Raw genomic sequence first — 13,220 nt, 5'->3', positions numbered from 1 at the left:
ATCTTTGCATAGCTCTGCTCAAGGACTGGATTCTTGTTTCTACCTTATGTGAAATAAGGATTTTTTTTTGCATTTCAGATGGGAGTTCATGAGCTTGGCTTTCAAGTCTAAATCTAGAGGGGACCTAGAATTCACTACATCAGGAAGAAGCGGGCCTACCTTCCTCAAGTTCTCTGCCATCAAGCAAGCAGCCCTCCAGCCCAAAGGAGAGATAGATTGTGATCATCCTATATTTTATCCCATTTTCCCACCCTATAAGTAAATTTCCCTTCCTGATCTTAAAGTATCTAAGTTTTAAATCCCTCATATTTTATGGATCTGAGTTGTTCTTTTGTTTGAAGATCCAATGGCTGACATCACCAAACAAAGAGTATGCTGAATCTTACTTCCAGAGGTTTCCAGTATTTTAAGTGGTGCACATTTTATTTGGTCACATAAATGCTCGAAATGACAATCATTAATAGAGTATTTATCAAATCCATAGATTTTTTTTTTTCTGGCAATATATGGGTTAAGATAGTGCACGAGCTATTTTGAAGTCAACTGCTGGATTTCACTGATGCTAAATGAAGAGTTGAGAGAGTTATTCAGCCTCAGACAGCACTATAAAAATACACTTCACCCAATAGTTTTAGGCAATCACATAGAACAATGGATTTATGAATGTATTTGGAGCTCTTTCCTTGGGGTTTATTTCCAATTAAATGACTAGAAGTACAACCGCAATGAGTAAGAAGAGACACTCTGCTCTGGCTTAGCAAAGGTTCTTGAAGCTGTAGCAACCCCCCTCTACTGCAGACAGACAAACAAAAACCCTCAAACCCATATGTAGACTATAGCAGTGGTGTTTCAGAAGAGAAGGCTAAAGAGAAGTTGATGATGCATTATTGATGTGATTCTTATTATGACCCAAGAGAAGGGGTAAAGAAAGGATGAGAAAGGAAATTTCGCTCCTAGTGAATCTCCCCCTTAGGCTCAAGAAGCAGGGCCTCAAAAAGCTGAACTACTGTACCAGGAGAATAACTCACTTAAGAAATTATCACTGTAGTAACACATTATTTTCCTGTGTCTGCCTAGGTTCTTGGTTTATATCTCTTATTTGATTGCCAAAGCAATCTACTAACACAGTCTTGGTGACCAAAAGAGTTTGGCAATTAATAGTGAACAGAAATTATTCTGAGATAATAAGGGAGAATTGTTCTCTATGAGAGGCCATTCACAGCTCTTCCCAAGTTCCCACAAAAAGAGGTTGTCAGAGTTAGAGAAAGCAAGAGAAACTTTCAGGCAGAGTATGGCATTAACCTTATCCCTTGGGATAAGGAACAGCCCAAGGGAAAGAATTGACTGATGATCTGTACTTAGAAGCAGAAACACTTGCTAGTGTTTAATCCCAAGTGCTGGGATTAAAGGTGTGTGCCACCACTGCCCAGCTTGATGGGGGAGTTCTAATTTCTTATTTCCCTTTTTATTTTATTGAGGGTGTGGTGGTAGCAAGGGCATGAGACAGGGTTTCTCTGTAGCCCTGGCTGTCTCAGAACTCATTCTGTAGACCCACCTGGTCTCAAATTCAGAGATCCACATGCCTTTACCTCCTGAGAGCTGGTTTTTGTTTTAATTTTCATTTTAAGATGTATTATTTACTTAATGGATATGAGTGCTCTATCTGCATGCACACCTGTACACCAGAAGAGGGCATCTGATCCCATTATAGATGGTTGTAAGCCACCATGTAGTTGCTGGGAATTGAACTAAGGACCTCTAGAAGATGAGCCAATGAGTGTTCCTAGCCACTGAACCATTTTTTTTTCTTTTATTCTGAGAATAATACTTGGTGGGTTTAAAGAGAGTATGGGAGATGAATCTGAATATTTGTTTTATATCTTGGTGAGGACAAAGGTTCACCAAGATTGAGGGCACAATTTGTGCTTTACACACATAAGGTCAGTTCGGATCTATCCTTCTCTTGTTAGTTAGTTCACTGGGTGGTTATTTAAAAAAAAAAATGTGCTTCTTGGCCTGGTCTTGGGAAAACCAGAAACCCATGGGATGTACAATTTTACAGCCTGTCGGGAGGAAGTTCAGATTCCTGACTCTTTCCTCACCAATGCCTATAAGGACAATAAAGGATGAAAGAAAAGAAAGGGAAAAGGAAAAAACCAAGAAAGAAGAGAGAGACCTTTTCCTTTTTTTTTTCCCTCAGCTGTCTTTCCTGCTGCCCTAGCTGTGTAACTGTGTAACTGTGTAACTGTAGACACTGCCAGTGTTGGTGTCATTGTTATTACCATCTGCCTTTCTAAAGTCTGTATCTTTCTCTGAGGGATTCTGAGTTCCAATTACACCTTCCCTGGAGTTCACCTGAGACCTAGCTAGCCTTTAAAATCACATGTAATGCATGTCCAACTATGGCAGCCTTTCCTCGGTTTGAGTGGCAGGTTTGAGTGGCAGGTTTGAGTGGCAGCATATTGGCCCAATGGCTTCTGAGTGTGAGCTCTAGAAGAGCCAGCAGGCTGAAATGGTACACTACTGATCTAAAAACCAGTGTTTCACACTCACCTGGGTGGGGAGGGGGTGTGGACCAAGTCTAGTATATTGACCCTTGGGTGTTGCCAGACTTTGTACAACTCCCTGGATGAACATCTAGAGATCTGACAAGGAACAGTTAGCTTTTGGCCAAGTCTGTAGACTCTTCAGCTCTTCCCAGACTCTGATACCACTGACCCCTAACAGACCCATAGGAGGTGAGCAGAACAAAAGGGCATCAGATCCTGGGGGAACTGTTCATCCCTCCTCATCAAGGTCCGGCAGAGTGGGATCGTGGGATGCTTGGCATTCAAGAGAGACTTTTTCAGGAGGCTGACTTAAATCTGGAGAATGTCACCAAGTTGAAAGGCTCAATAAGCAACTTCTACACAAAGCCAGGAGAAAGACCTTGTCCTGCATTCAATGCCTGAGGCCTACCACTCTGTCAAGCTGTAACTAACTCTAGAGTTTCAAAAGGAGGCACTTATTGGCACATAGGCAGGCTCATTCCCTGGTACCTAATTCCACCCAACCTCCTGAGCAGATGAGCACATAACCTGCAGGAAATCCCTTTGTTGGGAGTGAGCAGCAGAAGCATTGCTTCTCTTGGGGAAGGAGCCTAACCAGACTGCTCACAAGCTCAAGCCTTTCTAGATAGGGATCTGCTAAGGGCGAGAGACTCTCTGGAGACTTTGGGGGATGGGGACTGATTATCCAACAGTCAACAATGGTGAGAGCCACATTGCTTTGCAAGAGTCTTAGAAGTCCCCCTGAAACCTAACTCACACCCTTGCTCAGATTGCTAACTGAACTAACCATTGGAGTACAAGCTCCGACTTCCATCACTTCAGTGCAAATGGACAACAGGTGGTACACAAACTAATGTAACACCACTGGAGGATGTTTTCTCAAATGGTATGTGCAAAGCCTGGAACTTCCGACAGATATTCCAAAGTACTAAAGCCACCAGCAAATGTGGTTTTCAAGGTGAATACTTGGAAGAGTATTCTAATTTAATACTCAACTTAAAAACTCAAAGATGTATAAAGTTTGTCACAAGTCATAGTGACATCATAGGTGTTACAGACCACAGTAAAAGAATTTTATGAGGTGGAAGAAATACTAGACAGTAGGGGCCTACATATATGTTCTTTTGAGCATACCAGATGAGCCTCCATACATTTTAACAAGAGCTCATGTTTTAAAGAATGAATGATACTAGAAATTGCCAAATGGATCTTTTGAAATATTCCTAAGAATAAACATAATTGACTGTAATGACTATGATAGAGTGATAGCCCAGGCCTCAAATTCAGTGTCATCCAAAATAGCTATGGACTTCATTCATGGTGTCTCTACCCCCAGCCCCCTCTGCAACCCCCGTCTCTCTCTGGGTAGCTATAACATTTTTAATTCAATTTAAATGAAATTCAAATATCAAGGAAAACATTCAGGGAAATCTTCGATTAAAGGTCAAATTCACCTTAAGATCTGCCCATATCAGCCAGGCATGGTGGTATATGCCTTTTTATCCCAGCATTCTGGAAGGAGGCAGCGGCAGGTGAATCTCTGTGGGTTCAAGGCCAGCCTGGTCTACAAAGCAAATTCTAGGACAGTCAGGACTGTTACTCAGAGAAACCCTGTCACGGAAAACAAAACAAAAAAACAGACAAAAATCTACCCATATCTTGCATCTTCTCTTCCCCTTTTGAGTTTTGCTTCTCTTCAGCCAGAAGTGCTGTGTGTGCTGCTGGAGTGTATTCCTCTCTAGTCTTTGGAACCTGTTGTAAAGTGGTGTCACCCTGTCCCCAAGGCCTTCTTCTCCCAAGAGCTATAGCTAAACACTCACTGAGATGCTCCTCGTGTGTGGGTACTGACCTGTGGAACCCCTGGAAGCCTGGCATGAGAGAGGCCAGCCAACCTCGGCGCTGGCTTTCTCTCTATTCTAAGCTGACATTTTGTCTCCCTGACATTTGAAGTGCCATCTTCCATTAAAAAAATAATAAAATAAAAAAAAATAACACTTGTTAACCCTTTTTCTGTATACTTATACATTTACAACAGGGTGTGAAAGATGCTGAGGTCAGCAATTAAAAAGATAAGTTTCTGTCTTTTCCTTGGCTACATGTCTATACTGAACTTAATGCTCCTTGCTGCATGTCTTCATCTTACACTGATTTGAGAACACATTTTAGAAGAAGTTATATGATAAAGCCTTTGGCCCCAGAGAGAGGCAGAGCAATGGAGTTAAGAAGGATATAATTTCTCAATATAATTTTACTGTGAGGTGTCCACGTCTGAGCAGACGCCCCCTCCGCATCATAGATCCTGTGATCTGTGGGTTTATCTGCGGTCCTAGCATGTTGTTTGCCCACAGGTAGGGTTCCCCTGAACCTGTGGAGAAAGCATGTACATCCTCACTACAGCCGATTCTATCTCCTTCCATTGGGTTTAGAACCTAATCTGAGCTCAGGGTTTGGGAGGCAAGGCAAACCATGGTCCTTCTGGGTCAGGGAAATTTCTGCTTCTCAGGTGACAGAGCCAAGAGTCTTTCTGAGAAGGCCAAATGAGACAGCACCCAACTGTATTTCTCAGGCTTGTAAGGAGCAAGGGCTCCTTATCACCAGAATGCTGAGCTGTTTACCAAGAAACAGGCCACCCACAGCGAGTGGGGGAGGGGAGCATCTTTAGAGACGCTCCTGAGGAACCTTGAACTTAGAGCAGGGACAAGTCAAAGGGTTTGTTTGGTGCTCCTAGAGGCTCAGTGAAGTTCTAAGGTCTGTCACTTTTCCCAGGGTCCCTAACCTTCCAAATGCCTCCTCTTAAAGCCCTTTGCTAGGTGCTCGGCGGGCGGCGATCCCTGTGGAAAGGGGTGTCCACGGTGAAACCTGCTCTGACAGAAACACTTCTCTAGCCTGCATCGCTCCCCACCTGCTCCTGCCCACGACCTAGCCCTGGCTGGTCGCCCAGCTTTTGTGAGTGCCCCTGTGTTAGCACTCACTGGCTGGGCAGCCAGTGACCTAGCTCAGCCTCCTGCAGTTGAACTAGCTGGCAAGAGCTGCCTCAGGGAGCGCAATGAGGACTCCGTGAGGGAACGAGGGCTAGCAAGTTTTGGAAAGCTAGTTGCTGGGCAGATGGTAAGGGATTACTTCCAAGAGCCAGGGCTAGTTTCATTTCAGTCTTTGACATCCTGGGGAGGTCTCAATGCCTTCCTTAATGAACAAGTCTCCTTAGTTAGAAGCCTAGAGCCCTGACCCAAGAAAAACCAGCATCACACGCACAGGCAGGCATACTGCCCCAACCAGAGGAGACACAATGGGTTTAGCTCCCGCTCTAGGAGCATGCGTCATGTGTTCAGCCTCATCTGTGAATACAAGGCAATACAGTAGCCCTTTTATGAAGCTACTGCAAGGGCGCACAGAAATAGGTACTATAGGGCAAACAAATACTCATGCCAGTGATGTCAGTGGTCACCAACGCTATCTTTGTTTCCTAACTGGAAAAGCTGGGAAGTGTGTATTGCTCATCCATTTCCCAGAGGGCTCAGTGAAGGCTGAGGACTTCTGGTTGGAGGCACTGGGAGATATAGTAGGCAAAACCTGTTAAGGGTTCTTTCTATCGAAGATACTGACTGCCTCTCCAGGCAAGGGCTCTCAAGAGTTTGCAGGAGGGCAGGATAGATGAATAAAAGGAATGGACATGATTTCATCCCCCTCCCCCATTCCCATTGGGAAGCTTTGCTTCGGGCCTGGGAGGTGCTACAGGTCAAGGTGCCACGTTAGATTCAGGAGGAATCGGAATGGGGTGGGATTGTCAGAGGCAAGACGTCTCAGAAAGATGGGGAACTTGTAGATATGTTTACGGGTTAACTCAAGTTTTACAGTCAAAACTGAGCTCTGTAACCAGTTGTCACTGCTCACAAGTCCGCGAGCCCTGGCTGGAAAGAAGTGTCCAGCCTTTCCATCCCCGCCTCCCCCCCCCACCCCCCCACCCCCCCATCAGGCAGCTAGAGCGGCAGTCCAGAGCCCTCTCGGGCTCAGAGAACTGCTAATTTTCTGAGGGATGGTTCACAAGCCACGCCCTAAGCCCCTATGCTGTTTGGGAGACTGACAGGGCTAAGCTCTTCCTAGCCCTCAACCTCCATTTCCCCCTTCCTCCTCCCCAGTGTTGGTACCTACTACTAGCCTAGCAGCTGCTTTTTCCTATTGCACACACTCTCCGCAACCAGAATTACTTACTTATGTTTGCCCTAATTACGATCTTCAGCTATCTGAAATCTCCAGCCCAGTCTCTGAATCCAGAAACATTTATGGATCCCCAAATTCCTCCTTCTAAAGGATAACGGAGACAGAAGTTAAGTGCTCTCTATTTGGGATGCTGAACACACATATGTTTGAGCTCTGAGTCTTCAATTGGCTAGCTAGGTGTCTGAGAGAACCTCTTAACCTCTCTGAACTTCCAATACAGCAAGAGCAGGCTTGTGTTGGGATCCCAGCTCTGTCACATGCTTGGGTTAGGCAGCTTCTCTGTGCTGTTGTTTCCTGTGAAAGAAGAGTACACCTAATGAAAAAAAAAAAAAAAGTAATGTGTCAGCATAAGAAGTAAGTGTGGTAGAACATTTGGCCTAGCACTTAGGAAAAGGCCAGAAGTTAGCTGTCCAAAGCGTCTAAATGCTTCAGTGAGTGTAAGTTTTGAGCCTTAGCTCAATTACTAAATGTTTTCTCCTCTCTAGAAGGAAACAAGCAAGACGTAAAGGTGCCTACTGAAATGTGGGGCAGCAGTGTGCTTCAGAGATGTAGAGGAAATTTTTGGTAGAAAACTGTGACCTTTCTGGAAGCTGCCCTGGACTTCCCAGTTTCATGGGTCAGGATAAAATATGAAACGCAGGATAAAGGGACTTTGGAACAAGAAGGAGGGGTGGCAATTTCTTAAAATGGAAAAAAATGGCAATTCCAAGATCGGGAAAACAAGGACTATACCTGAAGTAGAAAAAGAGCCAGCATTGAGATTGGCTAGCCTGTCTTAATGCCAGGTTTTCAAGGGGCTGTGCATGTTAGGGACAAGTCTGTGTGCCCTTGGGGAGGTGGGGTGACAGTGCTCTAAAACAGCTTCTACAGGCAAGGGGTGGGGGTGGGCTACACACTCCAGCAGCAGAGGCAGAATACACCTGACTTAAGAAAAGCAAAACTCAGGAGCGATAAAGAGATGATGAACTTACTAGGATATGTGTTAAGGTGAGTTTGGCCTCCAGCAAAGGCTTGCGCCCTGTGTATCCCTCAACAACTGAATTTAAATTTCTGTCCAAAAAGTGTTGCATTCACAGATATCCCTTAAACTACCTTCCAGCTCAAACCCCTTCAAAGTGACAAGCACACCTGGCTCTCCATATTTGTCATTTCTCTCTCTCCTTCAGGATTAGTGTCTGTCCTGGCTTTGGCTTCCCCTTTTGTTCCTCACCAATAATAGGATAACCAGCAATGAGGCCTCACTCAGCAAGACAGACAGGAAAACAGGGCCTCAAACAGCCTTTAAGAGCATGTCCTTCTGCTTGTCACCCCGGGGTGAGACCGTGCTGAAGCATCATCTGAAACCTGGGGTATTTCACAAGCTTCTGGCTCTCAGGGAAGGCTCCACACAGATCCTGACTAAAAAAGTGCTGTTAGCAGAAAGGCGAATCAAATCAAATCAGACCAATTCCTTAGTGTTTGACCCCAGGGGCAGAGGAGACACTGGTGAGAAGGAGCCACAACTTGGAAAAAGATTTATTTTTCCTGGCCGTAAATCTCACCCTCTTGTTCCTCTGCCCAACCAAGCATGGTAAAGTCCTTTTCCATAAAGTATTCAGCATTAGAGCCACAAAGCTCCCCCAATCAGCAGCCATCTGCTTCTACCATAACTGCTGTTACCGAACCAGGGAAAGCAGCCGCAGAGAAAGGGCACCGCTGCTAGGCTCCTGGACAAATGAGTCTGAATAGCTCTGGTTTTCCTTGTGTATCTGTATCTATAGAGACAGGAGAAGAAAGGCCGCATTATATTGATACAACAATTGTAAAACAAAACACGGAAGAGCCATCTAAAGGGCAATATCGCATGCATCAGGGGTCCCCAGATAAAAGGGGAGCTAACAGATTTATAGAAACCTTTAATTGGTTTTCAATTGAAAGCTAAAGAGGCTGGAGCGAAGCCGTGAAGAGCCGCAAAGTGCTCTCTCGTTTAGCCGTCTGGAGGCGTGAGCGATTTCATGGAAGGAGAAAGAGGGCTTGCCTCTCGGGTCTGGGAGCCACGGGCTGGTTTTAGATTTTCTCAGTCTCTCAATTGGTAGTAAGGAAAGAGAGAAGGAAAGGGCAAAAATCAAAGATAACTTTCTAGCTCCTCGCTGAAGAAATATTTTCAACAGGGACGTCTCTAAATCCCGGCCCACGAGCCAGAATCCAGAAAGAATGGTGAAGCCCGCCCTCACTAGCCGCTCTCCAAGTGCAGACTCAAACTAGAGAAAGGGTCTTTCAGTACTCAGGCAGGGAGTGGTGCTAGCCTATTTATTTGAGGCTGGCTAGTGTATTTCGCGCCCAGGAAGCCCCTACCCACTCCGCCCCCCCTTTGCAGGGCCCACCCACACAGCAACCCTGGACGTCGGTCCGTCTGTTCTTAAAGCTAATTTATTGGTCCAACCCTCCATTATCATTTTCAGCTTCCTAATTAATCAAAGATAAAAGGCAATGGCGCAAATTACGATTATGAGGGAACTGGAAGACGGTTTTGAATAAAATAGGAGAACTGGAATATGATTAATTGAACGACATGATAGTGAAATCTCAAGTGTGAGCAAACCCGGATTCTCGCAAGGGGACAACGCCTACGTGAGGTCACGTGGGTTGAAGCACAGAAGGAAAAGAAGTCGGTTCCAACTCCATTTCCCAACCTAGCCCAGCGTTTTGTTCCTCCAACTGCTCCCCACCCCCACCGCAGTGCCGCCGTTCCTGTCCAATCTCTGGGCTACTGGCTAGGGTTGCTCCGCAGTAATTAACCTGCGCCCCAGTTTCCCGCTCATCTCCCCTCACTTCTTTTCTTCACTCTCATATCCCTTTACTTTTGCCAAGATTTCGTGAATTCTCGGGAAAGCACGTCCAGTCGGTCAAGAGATCGCTCCTGTAAAGAATAACCTGAGCCTCTGTTCTCCACTGCTTTTCCAGAGGAAGGGATTAAGGGGGAGACACCGGGAGGGCTCACTGTTTGCACTTGCTGGTCGCTGTGATTAATGTTTCCGAGGGGATTTATTCTGAGAGCTTATGGAACCTGCTCCGGCCGGAGGGCACTGTGGGCACGCGCTGGGACACTTGGGGATTAAAGGGGACGTCACATGGGCTCGCAGGGGCCAGGCCATCGTGGCCTGTAGTGTCTTTTCTCCATCCTTAACCCCAGCTTCTGTAGAAACAGAGGTCTCGGAGGTCCGTCTTAGGAATGTCTTCTTTAAGAGTGTATGGAATGTCCCGAGCGTTTTGGGAGGAAGACGCTCAGTAGCACGCGACTGAACTTCACTTTACTTCTTCTGGCTAGCAATGGGAACCCAGAGCTTCACCTTCTGAGGCTGCGCTGATCCTCACCATAACACTCACTCCCTAATCAACTACACCCTTCCCCCCTCCCCCCATCACGATCAGAGGAAAACCCCAACTTCCCGGGGCTGTCACACGCCGGGCTGATGACTCGACTCACCGCCCAAGGAGGCATCGTACAGAGCAACAAGTCTGGGCAGGAAACCCATCGCCCTCCATAGCATCTCCCAGGGGCAGACAAACTCCTCCCGAGTCTCTGTACGGACTCTAAGAATAGGAGAAATTACCGAAATGCACAAATGCACGGGCGGAGGAAAGAGTTGACAAGAGAACTTGGCAAGGAGGGGGAAGGAGGGGAGAGAGAGAAGGAAGGAGAGGGGAGGGGAGGGGAGAGGGGAGGAAGGGAGATCAGAGGAGAGGAGAAGAGAAGAGAGGAAAGGAAAGGGGAGGAAAGGGGAGGGGAAGGGAGAGGAGAGGAGGGGAGAGGAGAGGAAGGAAAAGGGGAGGCAAGGGGAGAGGAAAGGAGAGGAGAGGAGAGGAGGGGAGGGGAGAGGAGAAGAGGGGAGAGGAGAGGAGAAGAGGGAAGGGGAGAGGAAAGAAAATGGAAAGCAAGTGAGAACAGAAGAAAAACGGGGAAGTGTGCTGTCACGCTTGTGGTGGTCATTACCACTCTCGGACGGAAGGGGGCGTCCTTCCGGTCGAAGCAGCTTTCTTCTGAGCCGGGGTGCGGCGCCCAGACACAGCCTGTCTCCAGAGCAGGTTCTAGCTGCCGGGCGCCCTCTCCTGGCGGCTGCGCAACCTCTGTTGGTTGTCCCATGGGTGGTCCAGCCCCAGCCCCGCCCTCGACGCGCTGGAGGAGGGGTGGGGGAAAGGAAGGTCAAGGGAGAGTGCGGGTGGTCGCCTGCGGGCAGGCTCCAGCTCCAGTCCCTGTGCGCGTCCCCTGCTTCCTACCTGCGGAATGCGGGGCGCTCAATCCGGGCGGGCCGACCCCTGAAGTCCCTCGCGCCGACACCGCGGTCCGGCCGGTATCCCAGCCTAGGCTTTCCGATTCGTACTGGGCTCTTCTGCAGCAGCTGGGAGGGAGGGAGCGGCTGCCGGCTGCTGCGGGGCGGCGTCTGGGGGACCGCAAGCAGTGCGCTAGGAGCCGCCATCTGGAGCCTGGCGGCGGGCGGGGCGCGGGTGACAGGGACTAGCCCTGCCTGCGGGACCCTAGGCCGAGGGCAGCGGCCTGCGCGTGGGAGCAGCGCCTAGTGGCAGCAAAGCCCTTTGGCCTCAGAGTAGCGGTTATGGGAGAAGGAGTGTGAGGAAGGTAGGAGTCTAGGGAGAATCTGAGGTCTGCTCTCCCCAGGTAGCCCAGATTCGGGGCATCCTCTGTGGGTAGATGTGGCAGAAGCGTGGGGGACAATCTAGCATACTTTGAGCGCCTCAGTTCTTCCTCTGGAGTGGAGACCCTCAACGCGCACGGTCAACAGCCATTGCTCAAAAGTGGTCTCTAGTTCCCTGCGCTTCCTACAGAGTTCACCCTACTTCAGGAAACAGTCTTACCCCCACACTTTATCCATAACTTGATACACACTTTGGACAAGGTATCTCCCATGAGGAAAACACACTTCAGTCTCTTGCTGATGGAGACAGAGGAAGAGTCAGGGGGCCACCGAAGCGTGCGAAGCTCAATCGTGTTCATTTAACATGGGGTGAGGTGGGCTGAGACGTGTGGAGTCTCCCCTCCCCTTATTTAATTTCAGATATCTCAGGTGCTTGCGATTTCTTCTATACACTTCTAAGCGGTTTCTCTAGCGATGGCAGCCGAGAGGCCGAGAGCAAACTCTGGGAAGTAGAAGAGAGGCTATTTTTGTGTGCGGGAGGTCAGGGGACGTATTTATTGAGCTCAAGTTTCTTCAGTTTCGAGCTGACATCCTCAGCTTTATAGTCTTCAGGGCAGCATAATGGGAGCTAATTGGGCTTATGGACAGTAGACGGTAGCCCGAATAAAAAACGAAATAAAGGGAAGACAGACCCACTCGTACTCCAAGGCATTAAATGATACCCCCACCCCCAGTTGTCCCGTGTCCGGCAGAATGGCATTATGTAAAAGACCTGGCATGTCACCCAGTGGCACATCTGGTAGGTGTAGATGGCATTCATTAGCACGGGGCTCCCACTCTGCGGCATGCCAAAGCTCTGACAGAGATGCCCGCTGCCAATCATTCATTCGCTGCCAATCCCAAAGCGCGGCCGGGTGGGATGGCTCCCTTCCACACTGCCATCAGGGCTGGAGGAAACAATGTGTTGAGACACGAAAAGATGAAAGCGGAGCTGAGGATGCTAGGCACCCAGCAGATGTATCCCGTGAGGAGATAACCAGGGAAAGAGTGGTTTAGCACGAAAGCATATGCCGGATCGCAGGAGGGAGGCTGGGGCGGGGGTGTGCCTGCTGTTGAACCCTGGAGAGACAGAGGGACCCTTGAGAAAACCTGGCGGTTGAGGTTGCTTCTCTGAAACCACACAGAGACCCATATTCCAACCTTCACTGCAAGACTTCCTTCTCTGTAGTCTGTCTTGTATCCTTGTCTATCTAGAAGCACGACTAGGTCTGAAAAGATCTACTTCTCTGCCTTGGTGGTGGCCTTTGAGTATCTTGACAGAGAGCTTTCCTGCTATGATATTTGCTTCCTTGTCAGCCTAGCGCTTTGTACTTGAAAGGGGGGTGGGGGGCGATGCAGGGTTAACTTGACTGTAGCGAATCAAAGGCCTTCCTCCAGTTCCTAGACTTTAGCCAAAGATAGAGCTGAACAGAAGAAGGAAACTATTTAAAAGGAAGAGGAAAACTAAACACAACCCGGGCAAAGATCTTGGTTGGACTGAAGACTAGGGTCTTTTTGATGTGCACATTTTATAAACATTGTTTTATTCGTCTGATATTTAATACAGTTAATAACCAAAACAGGAATTTGTTAAGAGTGTGGCACATCACATAGAGTTCAGCCGAACAGCATTCTTATTTTATTTTTACTTTTAGTATGTTGGCTCTTGTTCACAATATAACTAGTGTACATGTGTATTATTTTCTACAAAACTATGCTTTTAAAATATATACTATAAGCATTTGGAACATACTAGTGCTTCAAATTTACTAGGAATTTTTAA

Source organism: Mus pahari, chromosome 13, assembly GCF_900095145.1.
Source record: "Mus pahari chromosome 13, PAHARI_EIJ_v1.1, whole genome shotgun sequence".
NCBI classification, from domain to species: Eukaryota; Metazoa; Chordata; class Mammalia; order Rodentia; family Muridae; genus Mus; species Mus pahari.
Note: the sequence above shows the minus strand (reverse complement) of the source record.